This window comes from Pseudonaja textilis, chromosome Z, assembly GCF_049901715.1.
Source record: "Pseudonaja textilis isolate UNSWEBS1 chromosome Z, rPseTex1.2, whole genome shotgun sequence".
NCBI lineage: Eukaryota > Metazoa > Chordata > Lepidosauria > Squamata > Elapidae > Pseudonaja > Pseudonaja textilis.
In genome coordinates this window covers 82,013,308-82,030,631 of record NC_142008.1, presented here as the reverse complement: position 1 = coordinate 82,030,631, position 17,324 = coordinate 82,013,308, and the positions used below count along the sequence as shown (strand labels likewise).

The window sequence follows — 17,324 nt, the reverse complement described above, 5'->3', positions numbered from 1 at the left end:
ACAAAGGAGAATTATTTTATATAAGAATATTTGTATTAACCCATAAGTTAATAAAACTAGCATTAATAAAACTAGCATGTTTTAAAAGGAAATAATGTATTTGGACTGTTAAGCCAAAGCACCTATCGTAAAATGTGCATTCTCAGTGAAAAGATTGTAAATTTGCTTTCACATAAACTGAATAATTTTGTTCACTTTTCAACTGTTCTTTTTTCCCGTGCCTTCAGAGAGACATTAGTGAAAGACAATCTAAGTCTTAAAAAATCAGGGCATTATCCTTAACCATTAAGCAGCTACATGTCAACAACAATCCTTGGTAAGTTTGAAGTTGGCTGCACAAAGCAGTTATTTGTTTTTTAGAGAGATGCATACTAAGATTTCTGGGCCTATCTCACAGAAAGTGAGAAACAGAAATGTCTCATTGCTAGCAGGGGTGGGATTCAACCGGTGTTACTACTGGTTCGGTGACTATATTTTGCGTGCGCATGTGCGCTTCACGTGCGTGCATGTAAAAAGCCTTAAACTGTGCTGCCCAGACAGCTGAAAAGCGCTGCGCGCAGGTGTGCAGCATTTGAAAAACCTCTTTTTTCTGCTTTTTCAACCTCAGCTGTGCCGTGCAAAGCAGCTGAGGTTGAAAAAGCAGGAAATAAAGGACAGGTAAGAGCCTGGGCAGGCAGGTGGGCCAAACAGCAGCAAACACAAAACTGGTTTGGTGTCAGCAACTCTTCAGAGCTACCAGTTCAGTGGTGGGATTCAAACTTTTTTACTGCCGGTTCTGTGGATGTGGCTTGGTGGGCCTGGGAAGGATACTGTAAAATCTCCAGTCAGAGGTGGTTTTTGCTGGTTCTCCAAACTACTCAAAATTTCAACTACTGGTTCTCCAGAACTGGTCAGAACCTGCTGAATACCACCTCTGTACCAGTTCTATAGAGCCAGGCAGAACTGTAGCATCCCACCCCTGATTGCTAGGCATACCTAAGAGGTCATGATTTTAATAATAAGTAGCATTGCTTTCCATTCAGAAATATGTAAACATTGCTGTAGCTTTTCTTTCTGAGTCCCCTCATTATTCTATTGTATCAGAAACATAATGCTTTTATTAGCATTTCCATCTATAGGAATAGCAAATGTTAGTTTTGATGGTGATGATAGAGGTGGTGCTAGGATAGAATCCAAAACTCCTGCATTGTTTTCTGGCATTTCCTGCAAAACATTCTGGGAAGAGAAAATAGAGAAATTTCTTTATGAAAGGATGCATAGCAATCAATCAGCAATCAATAGCAACTACAACTATTTAGTAAATTTGTAGAATTGCCCTTTTCAAAGCTCCACCCTGATGAACATACTATACTTTGATTATAACAATTTATTGAAAATTCTGTCATCTATACTTGCTCTTTCCTCCACCCTCAAATCTTCAAAAATAAAAATTAAAGAAGCAGGAATCCAAAATCAAGCAGGGTTGGACCTGGCCAATACTTAGATGATAGACCACTCTGCAGAGTGGCAGGAGAGACTAGAAATTGAAAAAAAATTCTGGAAGTTGAGAGTGGCAGTCACTTCTGCATTGCTGCAAAAAATATTACATCAATGGAATTGAATTTGACATGATGAACCTATTTATTATGAAAGTATTATTTCTTTCTGAAGGATGATGAAGGAATTTATTACTGCAAATACTCGTTTGTATAGTAATTCACTTTTCCACATATTAGTCACTCCCAAAAATTCAAATTCTTTTTATATACGTATTGATTTATGAAGTGAAGTTTTTAAAAATTTGCCTGTAAATGAAAATTAATCAGAATAGAGCGGGAAGGGATCTTGAAGGTCTTCTAGTCCAACCCCCTACTCAAACAGGAGACCCTATACTATTTCAGACAAGTGACTGTCCAGTCTTTTCTTAAAAATCTCCAGTGATGAAGCACCCACAACTTCTGAAGGCAAGCAGGTCCACTGGTTAATTGTTCTTACTGTTATAAAATTTATCCTTAATTTCAGGTTGCTTCTCTCCTTGATTAGTTTCCATCCACTGATTCTTGTCTTGCCTATTGGTGTTTTGGAAAATAAATTGGCCCCCTCTTTTTAGTGGAAGCCCCTCACATAATGGAATACTGCTATCATGTCACCAATATGTCTTTTTTTCTCTAGACAATCCATTCCCAATTCCTGCAACTATTCTTTATGTTTTAGTCTCCAGGCCTTTAATCATCTTACTTGTTTTTCTCTCCACTTTTTCTAATGACTGTTTTTGTAATGTGATGACCAAATCACACTACGAAAGATTAGTAAACATTGACAGTATAGATTTCATCCTAATATGTAATGAACACAGAATTCTGTGGTGTGAAAAAAAAAACAATTCTGTTGATTAATGTAATCCCCTTGTTTATATGAATCTTCTACTTTATACGAGGTAATATTCTTAAACTTGGAACATCTAACTGGAAGAAAATAATATGAAATGTTTATATATAAATTTTGTCAACAGTAACAATATCCATTAATGAAAGTTCTTATAAAGCTATGTTTCTACTATCATTGTTGATGATTTTTTTCTTTGATTGTTTCTGCATAACCTAGTTTAGATATGCATCCTTTTTTATAATATGCTACAAAAGTGAAAATCGGTCAGTCCTAGGGGAGTTCAAGCCTGACTGCTCTTTAGGAGGCCAGATCCTGAAGATGAAACTCAAATACTTTGACCACTTAATGAGAAAGAAAGGCTCACTGAAGAAGAGTCTTAATGCTGGGAATGGTTGAGGGCAAATGAAGAATGGGACAGCAGAGAATGAGATGGCTGGATGGAGTCACTGAAGCAGTCAGCATGAGCTTAAATGGACTTCGAAGGATGGTAGAGGACAGGAAGGCCTGGAGAAATGTTGCCCATGGGGTTGGACACGACTTCGCAACTAACAGCGACAACAACAAAAGTGAAAAACATTATTTCCTTAGTGCTCTTGGATGAAATGCTATATTTAAATGCATTAATGAATTTTAAAAAATTGAGAATACTAGAGTTTCTGGCATAGTCAGTATTACCACAAACTAATAATGTTTAGTTTTTCTCATTTTTTCACATTGTAGTCTGGCAAATTAAGATACATATCTTCAGATATTTGAGATGGAAAGAGACTATTAGAACACATATTTATTTGTGTACAATATCTGACTATCTAGTAACTATGAATTACTACTCTAGAAAAAGATAATGAATAGACTTTTTATCAACAGGCCATATTCCAGTATCTGAATTGGCTTTTGAATTTCGTGTATGCACCCACAAATTACGTCTGTTATTTCTGCTGGGTGGTGCAGCTGGATCTAAATCGTCTTGGAGGGATGACAATTGAAGAAGGCACACTCCGTCGATCCCAGGGAGACTGCACACTCCCAAGTAGATCCAGAGAAAGCCTTTGAACTGGTGGGAAAGGAATACGACCATTATAAGCTGCTGTGAGGCTGGGACAGCTATTGGAAGAAAGAAGAGTTTGAAACGTGTGATCATGCTGGGTGAGAACACTTACTCTAAGCTATGGGATAAAGAACCCTCTAGAGAATAGTGGGGTGAAAGAGAGTCCTAAAGTTTCTTCTAACACCTCTGGAGGGAAAGCAGTGAGGAAAGCTTTTTGACAAATTGAAAGCAGAATCATGGATTTACTGAAAGAATAGAAGGACTGAAAACTGGACTGGATCTATGGGAATAATTTTAATTATAATATTCGACAGTGCAAGAACTGATAATTAGACTTTCTTCCTTGCTTTTTCTATTTTTTTATATATATATATATATATATATATATATATATATATATATATATATATATATATATATATAACCATAAAATACAAGGATTTTTAAACTCTCTGGGAATAGCCTGAGAAAGAAAGAGAAAGCAGAGCAACAATGCCACCTAAAGGCCAAAGTGAAAATAGAAGATAGGGGAGAAAAGGGGAGAAAAATACATGGAAAAACGACTTTGATTACATGAGAAAGAGAAGAAAAAATTATTTTGACTAGTGAATAAGATAGAGAGTGATCACTGGGAACTTTTGTCATAAACAAGTGCAGCTCTCGGAACTTAATGAAAATAAATTAGAGAACTGCGAACTGAATACTAAAAACTCTCCTCCCACTTGAATTATTAAATTTTTGTTTTTCCTTTTCTCCTTTTTGCAGTTTTAAACAAGCTCTGCAAATTCTCTTTTTGGAACTATAATAATTGATGCTTGAACTTTGAGGACTGAAGGGTCAATTTGGATTATAATGGTTTTTTTCCCTTTTTTCTCTTTTTTCACCTTTTTAGCTCTTTTTTCATAATATCTTTCCTTCATTATACTTCTTTCCTTTTTTGACTTTTTTATTATGAAAAGACTTGGATTAAGGTAACAAGAATATGAAGAAAATAAAATGAAACATTTTTTTCTTTTGGATTACATTTGGACTTTTTTCTTCCTTTCTTTTCTCCTCTTTGTGGATTATAAAAAAAAACATTCCAAGATGAAGAAATGACATCTGCACCATCATCTGCCTCCTCCTCCTTTGCTGTCTCTAGCCCTGCTGGACAGAGAACAATAGGCTCAATACTACAACAGGAGAAGGCTGCTACAATGCAAGCAGAGATAAAAGCATTGATACAAGTTGTACAAGAACAAATGGGGAGAGTAGAAGGGAAAGTAGAGAGCATACAACAAATGATAATGAAAAATGAAGAACGCATGCAAAAAATAGAAGAGAAAGTAGATTCAACAGAAAAAAGGGTAAGAGAGCTTGATTATAGATGGACATCAGCTGACTAAGATAAAGGGAAAATAATTATCTCATTAGAAATGGATTGAGCTGGTTATTATCTAACATTCCAGAATATAGAGGAAGAAAGGGGGGAAAATTTAGCAGATATAATGGCAGAATAGTTGGTGGGGCTCTTAGAAGTGTCTAAAGAAAAGGTGCTGGCTCATATTGATGAAATATTTACAGTACAAACCAGATATGCAATGAGAAATAGATTGCCCAGAGAAGTTCATCTGAGATTCACTAAGAAAGCCATAAAAACAGAAATTCTGCAGAGCATGAGAGACGACCCCTTGAAATATAAGGAAAAAGGAGTAATTGTCCTAAAACAAATTCCGAGAAGAGTAAGAGATTTAAGGAAGGAATACCTGTTTCTGACAAAGTGTTTAATTTAAAAAGGGGTGAGTTTTAGATGGTTGATGCCAGAGGGAATATTGGTAACCTGGCATGACCAAATGCATAGGCTAGACATAATAGAAAATGCGGAGCAATTTTATGATCATCATTTAAGTGAGAAAGAGGAAGAAAGAGGGAGGGAGGAAGAAGAACTTAGATGACAAATGGAATATACAGAAGAGAAAGATAAGCAACAAAGAGAAGAGGAAAAAGACCGAGAGGAAAGAGCAGTAAGACAAGGAACAAAACCCAAAGAACCAAGAGCAACAAAACCTAACTACAAGTAAAGTTATGGAGGAGGAAATAAAACTAATATCAATTAATATAAATGGATTAAATTCAACAATAAAAAGGAAAAGGACTTTCAATAAATTAGATAAATTAAAAATGGATATAATTTGTTTACAAGAAGTTCACATCAAAAAACAACACAACAAAATATTGGACTGTCCCAAAATTGGGAAACTATATACCTCCCTCTCACAATAAAGTAAAAGAGGAGTAGTGCTTTATATTAAAGAGACAATAAATGCAAAACAATTTTTTTACGGATGAAGAGGGAGAGTGTTAATGGTGGAAATACAGATGAAACAGAAGCAAATACACCTAGTGGCAATATATGTAACAAACAATAACCAAGAGGACTTTTATGATAAACTCCACCAGAAAATAACAGAATTGGAATATGATAATATATATATTTTAGGAGATTTCGGTGCAATAGTGGATGTGGAACTGGATGTGGTGCAATACTGGATGTGGAACTATAAACCCAAAAGAAAAACAAAAAGAACAGAAAAACATTACCAAAACCCCTTTTTTAAATGGTAGAAGAGATGGATATCCAGGATGCAGAATTAATTCAACAGAATTAACCACAGATTTACAAGAAATAAATATTGAAACAAGTACTTGGGCAGATCATAATCCAATAAATGTTACATGGAAAGGACAAAAAAAAGAGACCAAGATGGACAATGAATGATACAATATTGAAAAAAAAGGAATTTATTAAATACACAGAAAGAGAACTGGACTTAAAAAAAAAAGGAAATAGAAAAGAAGAAGCATCACTTCAAAATGTATGTAACACAGTAAAAGCATATATTAGAGGATTAACTATAACATGTGGGTAAGAGAAATAGAAAAAGAAGACAAGCACGAAAGGTGTTAGAAGAGGAATATAAAAGACTGGAGAAGGAATTACAAAGAAACCCACCAAAAAAGAACATAAAAAATCAAAAGACTTAACAAAAGATAAACTGGATCTAATAGATAAACAAGATTTAGCACAAAAAATAAGAAGGGCCTAAACAAAACTTTTTTGAACATGCAAATAAACCAGGAATATGGCTGGCATATAGACTGAAAAAAAGAAAAAGAAAAGAAATGAATTACACAACTAATAGATGATAAAGGAATTCTATGTTACAGAAATTATGACAAAAAGGGAATAGTCCACAAATGCTACAAAAAACCTATATGATCAAGAGATAGTTTCAGAAAGGAAAATAAAACAATATTTGGAAAAAGCAGAACTACCTAATGTTCCAGAAACAATTAAACTAATGTTAGAAGAAAGAATAACAAAGATGGAACTGACAGAGGCAATAAAAAGACAAAATATTGGCAAAGCTCCAAGCCCAGATGGGTTACCAGCAGAATTATATAAAACTTTACAAAATTCTCTTGGCAATACAATGTTGGAAGTATTTAATGAAGTACTAATAGAGGTGAAAGTACCAAACTCATGGATGGAAACATACATTACACTCATACCAAAAGAACAATCTGACCTGCAACAGATAAAAAAACTATAGGCCAATATCCTTATTGAATGCAGACCAGTGGTGGGATTCAAAAACTGTTGCCACTGGTTTGGTGGGTGTGGCTTGGTGGGCATGCTTTGCGTGCGTGTACACACTTTGCGTGCACACACGTGCTGAACATGCACTTTGCGCAAGCACAGAGGCATTTGTGCAGGTGCAGAGGCATTCTAACTTGCCTCCTGCAAACCTGCACGATACCAGTTGCTTCAGCAGCTGCCGCTCAGTGCTTTTTGTGCCACGCAAAGCAGCTGCATTCAAATTTGGTCGATAAAAGTGAGTATGGGAGCCCGAGCGGGCAGGTGGGCCCAAAAGCAGAGCAGCGAAGAGAACCAGTTCTCTCTCTGCTGCTCATTGCTCCTGTGGCTCTCCGAAACCGGCAGAACCAGTCGAATACCACCACTGATGCGGACTATAAGATATTGCATCAATAATGGCAGAGAGGTTAAAGAGATTTCTGAATCAATTTATACACACGGACCAAAATGGTTTCTTACCTAAAATATCTTATAAATAAAAGATAATATGAGAATAATCCTGAACACTTTGGAATATTATGAAGCACATACCGAGAAGCAAATGGCATTGATTTTCTTAAATGCGCAGAAGGCATGTGATAATGTGAACTGGCAATTTATGCTAGCACAACTGGAAGAAATGGACTTTGCGGAGAGGTTTAGCAAAATGATTAAGGTAATATACTATAAACAAACTGCAAAGGTAATGGTAAATGGAGAAATGACTGTAAACATTAATATTAAGAAGGGAACAAGGCAAGGCTGTCCGTTGTCATCACTGTTATTTATATTGACATTAGAGGTATTAAATAGAAATATTAGACAAGATGAGATAAAGGGTATGGAAATAAAAAAGGAAAAAATATTAACTACAGGCAGTTGCAGGTGATTTGGTTTTTATATTAGAAGAGCATTAGAAACAGGAGTTAAGTTAATAAAAAAATAGATGAGTATGGCAAAGTGGCAGGACTGAAAATAAATAAGGAAAAAACTAAGATTTTAGTAAAAAAATATTATAGAAAAACAGAAAAAAGAATTAATCGAAAGGCTAGACATCTAGATTACAAGGAAAGTAAAATACTTAGGGATTCAATTGACAGCAAGACGTGTAACAATTAAGGAAGCCAACTACTATAAATTGAAACAAATTACGATAGACTTGGAAAAATAGAAAAACGTAAAATGTATCAAAAATGTTGATAAGCTGAATAGCAACAATTAAAATGAATATATTGCCTAAAAAATTATACTTATTTCAAACAATTCTGATAAAACTGGAGAAAAAATATTTTAAAGAATTATATAGAATAATACCTAAATTCATATGGGAAGGGAAAAAGTCAAGAATTAATTTAAAAATGTTGCAGGATGCAAGAACTAGAGGAGGGTTTGGGTACCCAATTGGGAATTATATTATCAAGCCTTGGTGTTAACATGGATGAAAGAATGGATTGTATTGAGAAATACAAGGCTATTGACAATGGAGGGGCATGATTTGCAATTGGACTGGCATATGTTTTTATGGTATGGGAAAAGTAATATACACAGTTACTTTCAAAGACATTATATAAGAAATGTTTTAGAACAACACTATTTGAAGATCCCAGTCTGGCTTTCGACTATGGAAGCACTTGTACATCCAAATGTTATTAAAATGAGAAATATTGTTAGATATAAAGACATACTGAATGAAAAGGGTAAGCTCCAAACTAAAACAAGAATTGAATGAACAAGGGATTGACATGCTTTGGTACTTATATTCACAAATACAGTCTAGATATGAAAAAGATGTTAAAGCAGAGGGCTTCTATAAAGAATTGACAGAGTTGGATAAAATATTAACAGGAACAGAAAAAAATTGATTAAGAAATTGTATAGTTATCTGTTGGGTATCAAGTTAGAAAAAGAACAACTGAAGGAGACAATGATAGCATGGGCAAAAAACATTGGCCATACTATAGAATTAGATAAATGGCAGAAGCTATGGGACAGGAATTACAAATTAACAATGTCAACAGCACATTTTAAAAAACCTGTATAAGATGTTCTATAGATGGCAGCTTGCACTGGCAAGGCTGGCAAAGAGGTTTAAAGACAAACCAAAAATGTTGGAAGTGTCATCAGACACCCGGAACATATTATCATATGTGATGGACATGTGCAGAAGCTAAAAGATATTGGGACTAAAATACATACCTGGTTGGAAAAGATGATAAAGTAACACACAGATTTAAAACCTGAAATCTTTCTTTTGGGGATGATACCTGAAACTTATAGTAAAAAAAAAACATATCTATTTATACATATATTAACTGCAGTGAGAACAGTATTTGCTCAAAAATGGAAAAGTGAGAAGATTCCGACAGAAGAGAATGTGATTAAGAAAATACTAGAATGTGCAAAAATGAATAGATTAACCTCAGCAATTTAAAGAAAAAGAACAAACTGAATATTATATGATATGGGATTTATTTTATGAATGGTTGGAAAATAAAGATTGACAATGATATAGTAAGAAGGAGCAATAATATAGTTATTGATATTATAGTAAGATATTTGTATTAATTATAATTGTACTGTATTGATTATTACATAAAATGTTTGTACCCAGTCAACACACTGTTTAAATGGAAGATGGATTTGTAGTAAAAAATAAAATAAAAACTTATTTAAAAAATAGGTATGAGTCAGTTGCCAAATATCCCTGTCAAAATTTGGATCACCTGACTATGGGAATGCTGCAACGGTGTGAAAAACAGTCATAAGTCTCTTTTTCCAGTGCCATTGTAATGTGATGTACAGTCAAATGCATAGCAAGTGACTTGCATTTATTATTATTGTTGTTATTACCTTTATTGTCAGAGTAGAACATGTGTACAATGAGATTGGTTGAGCCTCCCTTCGTGCACCTCCCCCAGCACAACTCACATTTATGATGGTCACAGCATCCTGGGATCTTGTGACCTAACCTCCCTTTTGCAACCGAGTGACAAGTAAAGTCACTGGGGGAGCCAGCTTTGCTTAATGATTGTCTGACTGCCTTAAACAATGATCCACTTAACAGCAATGGCAAGAAAGGTTGCAAAATGGGTCCAAGCTCACTGAACAGCTGTCTTACTTATCAATGAAGATTCAGCGAAACCAGATTCACTTAGCGATCGTTTCAGTTAGAATGGCACTGGAAAAAAGGACTTACTGTTTTTCACATTTAATGACAGTTGCAGCATCCCCATGATTAGGTGATCCAGATTCGGACAGGGACACTTGGCAACTGAGTTAGACTTATGATGGTCTGTGTCCTAGTCATGCGATCCCCCTTTGCGACCTGACCACCAAAGTCCACAGGGAATCCAGATCCACTTAATGACCATGTGACATACTTAAAAGCTTCAACTACTTGCTTATCAACGGTGGCAAGACCAGCAGTAAGGTGGGTGAAAACTCAATTTTTGTCATAAGTCAAGGACTATCTCTTTCTTCTCTGTATGGCAGCCTTGCCTAGTAAACTCCTTCCCTTTCTGGGAATTTCTCCTCTGTGTTAGAGGCACCAAAATAACCCCGTTGACATAAGGTTTCCTGCTGGAGCAGCGGGTTGGATTACATAACCTCCGATGTCCCTTCTAGCCCCAGATTGCTGTGCTGTTTCAAAGTATGAAGCTGCCAGGTGTTTGTGGTCCTTCCTTCTTCTTTTTCCCTCCCTCCCGCCCACCATCCATATCTCGTGCACTTTCCCTTCCCTTCCCTCCCTCCCTCCCTCCCTTCCTTTTCTTTCTCTCCCCCTTTCCCCCTTAGATGAAGCCGGCATACTTAGCCACCCCTGCTTTTTCCTTCTCTTACTTACCCTCTCCCCTTCCTTCTCCTAAAAAGCGTTCAGCTTTCCTAAAGCCATTTACCAACACCCCCCCTCCAAGATCACATTGTGGCTTATGGCTGTTGGTACTGGCAGCTAGCCAATTGGTTGGCGGCTAACTGTTCTGGGCAGCAAATAACCCAAACCATGCTTCGGTGAATTGGCAGTGTTGAAGCGCATGGGACAGAGGGGCTCTGGCCAATCGCCCAGGGCTAATGGGCAGCAGAAAAGTCAGAGGAGAATCGCCCAAGGAGGAACGCTGGTGGAGGAGGAGGTGTGGCTAAAGGGAGACAAAAAGTCCCATTCCTTTGTGTCCCCTTGTCATCAGCATACCTGATATGTGTAAGTTGAATAGTGTAGGTGCCATTACAGAGCATTGTGAGAGACCGTTGTTTTATCTTATGTTGTCCTCCATTATTATTTGAAAGGGCCTATCACTTAGCATGTTTGTGATGACCCTGAGTGTAACACAAACATAACAAAATCCAAAACATAAATAAATGTCCTTTAATGCTTCCAACTTGGCCCCATTGTTCAATAATTCTCAGTTGGAGATAAAACTTATTCAAAAATAGTCTTCAAAAGGAAGCAATACAGTCCGAACTTAATGAGCAGATAGAGGTGAAATAAAAAACCAAAACAAACTACAATGAAAGAAATTCCACAATGGACCAGGATAAGTAATTACCAACATCAAAGAGATAACAAGGCAGTCTGTTGGAAGGACGCCAAGATAACTTCAGCCCAAAATAAAACACACTTTGCTTCTATTTTAATCATCTCTCTTATATACTATTCTCCCCAGCTGCAACCAATGAGGGGGATCATGGCCACTTCCTCTCTTGTAAGCCAAGTTTTTTCCTTCTCCGTTCCTCCCTGCGTGTCCTAGGATGAAGAAGGGATGGGACTGGTTATTCCTCTGACTGCCCAGCCAACCTCTGCCCTCCCCCAGCCTCTTTCACAACCTCCGGAGCCACACCTCCACTCCCTGTCAGCTGTTCCTCCTCTCCCTCAGAGTCCGACTCTAACAAGGGCATGACAATGTTATTAATTAGTTGATAATTTTTTACAGGAGATAATATGGCAGAGTTTGTATAACAACCCATTCCTCCAAACTATATCATATGACATAGTTATATGGACAAACATGGCTGTGGTTTTCAGGCCACATCAGATTCCTACTTCAATATAGCCTGTTAGTTTAGCACTTGATTTTGTTGGAAGCTGGCTTGTTTCATGGGCCGATATAATTTAATCTTTCTAGGACAGTGGTGGCTAACCTTTTGGGCTCCTGGGCCAAAAATTGCGCACATGCGTGCATGCCAGCACCCAGAGAGCAATGCGCGTGGGCTCCCTCCATGCTCCCTGCGCATAACCCCCCCGTGCATGCCATGTGTCTCTGTGCATGAGCACCCGATCCCCTGTGCACCACACATCTCTGGAAATGTGCATGATCCCCTTATCTCTGTGCATGCATGCACATCTTCCACACCCCTGTACCACCTGCACATGCATGCCAGATACCCAACAATCAGCTGTCAGGCAGGCGGTGTGCGTGCATGCACAGTGGTGCTCTTCCAGGCGATATCTCGTGTACTGGCAGAAGTGGCTCTGCGTGCCACTTCCGGCACACGTGCTACAGGTTCGCCATCATGGCTTTATGTGAACAAAAGCTGGTGTATCAATACAAAGACTGGACAGCCACTGCTCCTGGATCTGGAGTATATGACTTTTAAATGTAGACCCATATATCTTCCACAGGAATTCAGTGTGGTTTTGATTACTGCAGTTTATATCCCACCTGATGCCAATACTACCATAGCTTTGGGATTCTTGTATAATGTTAGAAATCAGCAGAATAAGTATCCTGATGCTGCACATATCATAGTGGGGGACTTTAATCAAGCTGATTTAAAAGCAGTGCTCCCTAAATTCTACCAGCATGTTAAGTGTGCTATTAGAGGAACAAACATATTGGACAAAGTATATATTAACATCAAACATGGCTATAAGGTTACACCATTACCACATTTGGGACAATCAGACCACGTGTCACTGCTTTTAGCATACATGCCTATAATAAAGACAGTGAAAACTTGGCCAGAAGATGCTTCCCAACAACTTCAGGATTGTTTTCAGAACACAAATTGGTACATCTTTTACCACCCTGACCTAGACGTGCACACTGCAACTGTTCTGTACTATATCAAACACTGCACAGATACTATCACTGTGGATAAACATATTAGGATCTATCCCAATCAGAAACCCTGGATGACCAAGGAAGTCCAGAGCCTCTTGCATGATAGGATCAAGGCCTTTAGGTCCGGTGATGGGGCAAGATACAGTGTTGCCAGAGCTAATCTGAAGAAAGGTATTCGGAAGGCCAAGACTGATTATAAGAGGAAGATTGAGGATTATTCTTAAAGCAATAACATGAGGCAGGTGTGGCGAGGGATTCAACAAATTACAAACCATCAACTGACCAATGTCATCCCTGCTGAGGGGGATGCTTCATTGGCAGAGGAACTGAATCATTTCTTTGCTCGCTTTCAAGTGGAGACATCAGACTGCTAAAATACAGCCAATAGCCAATTGTAGCCCCCACCTCATTGTGGAGGAACAGGAGGCGAGGAGCATTCTGAGGGCTGCGGACCCTAGAAAGGCTGCCGGTCCTGACATTATCTCTGGCCGAGTGCTTAAAAACTGTGCTAATCAGTTGGCTGGAGTCTTTACCAGGATCTTCAATTGGTCTTTATACTAGTCCACTATTCCACCTTGTTTGAAGACTTCCACCATTGTTCAGCTGCCAGAGAATAACCTCAACGATTACAGACCAGTGGCACTCACTCCTATCATCATGAAGTGCTTTGAGAAGTTGGTCTGCCAGCACATCATTTCTGGTCTTCCTCATACATTTGATAAACACCAGTTTGCATACAGAAGAAATAGATCTACAGAGGATGCTATAGTCATCATTCTGACTCATCTAGAACAGGGAGGGAGGGGCTATGTGAGGATACTTTTTGTAGATTTTAGTTCTGCATTTAACACAATTCTTCCACATAGACATGTCTAAACTTTTGGACCTTGGACTTTCTTATTCAATCTGCCTTTTGATTATGGCTTTCCTGTCTGGCCGCTCAGAAGGTCAGATTAGATAATCATATCTCTTTGGCCCTTATTCTAAATGCTCAGAAGGTCAGATTAGATAATCATATCTCTTTGGCCCTTATTCTAAATACTGATACACCAGAGCTGCATGTTGAGTCCCTTACTCTATACTCTTTATGTGCATGACTGCATTCCCACTCACGCTAGTATTACTAAATTTGCAGATGATATATCAGTAGTGGGGGGGATGAGTCTGTCTACCAAGATGAGGCGGACCGGTTGCTTTAGTGGTGTAGAGACAATAATTTGGTCCTCAACACCAATAAGACCAAGGAGCTTATAGTGGACTATAGAAGGAACGGATCAGACATCCAGCCCTTGCTTTTCAATGGAGACCGAGTGGAGCAAGTGGCCAGTTTAAGTTTCTGGGTGTTACCATAAAAGAGGGCTCACATTGCAGCACTGGTCAAAAGGGCCCAGCAGAGATTATACTACCTGAGACTTCTCAAAAAACAACAACTGAATGAAAAACTGCTGGTGACTTTCTACCGCTGCACAATAGAGAATATTTTAACTTACTGCACCTCTGTATGGTTTGCCAATTGCAAAGTGGCAGATAGGAAAGCACTCCAGAGGGTTTATGCCATTGCCCAGAAGATCATTGGTTACCCTCTTCCCTCTTTGGAAGAGCTTTATAGCTCCTGCTGCCTTAAGAAAGTTCAAAGGTCCATCTCATTCTGGGAACCCTTTTTTTGAACTATTACCATCTGGTAGATGGTACAGAATAATAAAAACAAGGACAAATAGGCTGAAAAACAGCTTCTATCCCAGGGCAGTAGCTCTTTGGAATTCTGCTGTATAGTGCAATATTAATGCAGTATCAAGGATTTTCCATTCAATGTATAGAATGTGAAGGATGTGTGTTTGTATTTATTTTCATAGCCATAATATACACTGAAGATGGTATTTAGTTTCGTTGTACGAGGTGCAATGACGATAAATTAAACTAAACTAAAACCTCAGGTGTTTTATTTGTCTGAGCCAAGCTTGTCAGCTTCAGCTCCTTACCTATTCTGTTGCTTATTTGGAGTTTCTGGCTGCTATAAATTTTGAGTCTACATTCAGAGCATTTTTCCAAATTTCGCACAGACGAAAAAACTCGAACTACTAATCACTTTCTATTTTAGATTATCGGAAGAGTTGCGGAGCGAGTGCAAATGAAACCCTTTAGTATTATGAATGTTTCTAAAAGGAATAGGTCGGGACTGTCACAACACCATCACTTTTCTCTACAGACCGACTATAAATGATTGAAAAGATCTGTCACCTGATTGGTGGTCGCGAGGGCGTGCAATGTTGACTGTGCTCGCTAAAAGGAGGAAAAAGAGGCTTCCCGCTCTGGAGTAGGATTGGGCGGCGCGATGTGACGGTTTCTGCCACTTCCATCCGGGGCAAAGGAGGGGTGCTGTCTTTCCCCGCCTCCGCCTATGCCGGCTTCGTGAGGGTAATTCCTGGTCCCCCACCCCCGCTTTGAGGTGTCTGCCAGTTTGCCTGCGTGCTCGCCATTCTTTCGAAGCAACCACGGTGAAGAAGAAGAAGAAGAAGAGGCAGTTGGAAGCCGAGGCGGGCGACCACAACGGGTGAGGAAAAGAGAGGCGGAAGAATCCGTAGCTGTTTTTGCGTCGCGGTCTTGGGTGAGGCAGTCCAGAGAGGCCCGCCCGCCAGACGGCTCTCGGGGCCTTAGTTGACGGCTGCTGCCTTCAAATAGTGCTGGCTTCAGAAACTCGCTCTCGCCTTCCCCATGTCTCCCATGGGATGAAGGGTGCAGGTTAAGTTCGTGTGTGTGCGAGATCTGATGGGGAATCCCGCTAGAGATACAGAGGATGGGGCAGGACTTGAGGCCTTGGGTGGCCTTTCTCCCCCACCCCGGAGCTTGCAGTCTGATATTCGGCCGAAGGGAAGGAAAAGGAAAAGAAACGCCCCAGTGCTCGGTATCGCCCATAACGAAGCATAGGCAGAGAAATACTCCACCGAGATAGGGGAATATCGGACAGTAATCGGCATAGAGTGTATGGATTAACGCGTGCGCCGCAGCGCTGACCTTAACTGTCATTTCCTTCCAGCTTTGACCCCACGTGCACTCTAGGTTTTCGCTTGTTCAGACTGAAACAATGCACGTGGTTATGAAAGGAAAATCCATATCATAGAGTGATGCCATTCTTCCAGTGGAAAGATATCACTCGATTATGCGTGCTCAGATCAATTCTGTGAAGATTTATGACTCTATTTTATTTATTTTCCTTTATTCCCGAAGATTATCACTGTCATATTCAGTACTATGAACTTTCTAGTATCTAACCTAATATTTATTATTTTAATATTAAATTTAGGTGCCACCAAGTCCCAACAAATTATTTGAAACATGAAAAACAAGACAGTAGAAACAGAAGAAGAAGCATAAGGAAGGATGGAGATGGCAAGATAACAAAGAGGAGGGGGAACAAAAGAAAACAACCTAGTTAAAAGGAGACTTCAGTCATCCCACTTTAAAAGTGTTGATGTCTTTTAGTTAAACCAAGTTGTTCAATAGAGGATTTTAGGAACAAAGGATGAGAGAATGGACATATAAAAAGCATTAAGAGATAACATTTATAGCAAATTAGTTGCTATTTGCTTTTGATTTCCAGGTGTGATTGTTGAAGCAGTTTAGCATTGAATGGAGTAATTAGACTGCAATTGTGGGCAAAGAGAGTTAAAAATATGTAAAGCAATTAAAGCAGGTTAATGTTAATAGATACAGAATTGCCTCTTTAAATCCATATGAATAGTATTAATTTGTGATGTTTTTAGGGATTGCTAGTAATTAAGGATATAATTTTTAGGTCTGATTGCTAGAAATCAATCAGATATAATTTATGGACATCAGAGACTCATCAGTCTGTTGTTTGTGCCAGAGACCTTGAATCAAATGAAGAATCAGTATGTCCCTTATCAGGTTGAGGTTTGAATGGAGAAAATGAATCTCTGATGTGCTGTTGCTGGCTGCAGTCATAGTACTATAGTAAGATACTACTCTTCCCTGATTTAAAAAGTACAAAACTGAAGTTGATGATATAGAAATTAAGGCCATATAAAACCCTAAGTAAATATATAAACATATCCACAAGGAATTGGAGATTTATGGATATAATTAATGAACTATCTCTATTTTTTCTAGGACTATTTGTTTCATTCATTGTGATGGTATCCAATTTGCTCTCAAATTTATAGTCTATTAACAAGTTTTCTCAAATCATTGCTTGTCCAGTCATCTGATTTCTGAAAGAGCG

The 17,324-nt window shown here is 38.3% G+C and overlaps 1 protein-coding gene and 1 long non-coding RNA gene across 2 annotated transcripts in view; one reads left to right on the top strand and one right to left on the bottom strand.

Moving 5' to 3' along the window:
- Positions 1 to 975: 975 nt before the first annotated feature.
- On the bottom strand, positions 976 to 15,455 carry LOC148124113 (uncharacterized). Its single transcript, XR_015740106.1, has 3 exons — positions 15,323 to 15,455; positions 9,228 to 9,295; positions 976 to 1,215 (listed from the first exon to the last, which is right to left on the bottom strand). It is a non-coding gene; the product is annotated as an uncharacterized LOC148124113 (long non-coding RNA).
- The window catches only part of UBA6 (ubiquitin like modifier activating enzyme 6), an 85,384-nt gene continuing 83,435 nt past the window's right edge, over positions 15,376 to 17,324 (top strand). The window contains exon 1 of the mRNA XM_026719590.2: positions 15,376 to 15,635. The gene's annotated coding sequence lies outside the window, so the exon portion shown is untranslated. The remainder of the gene's footprint in view (positions 15,636 to 17,324) is intronic.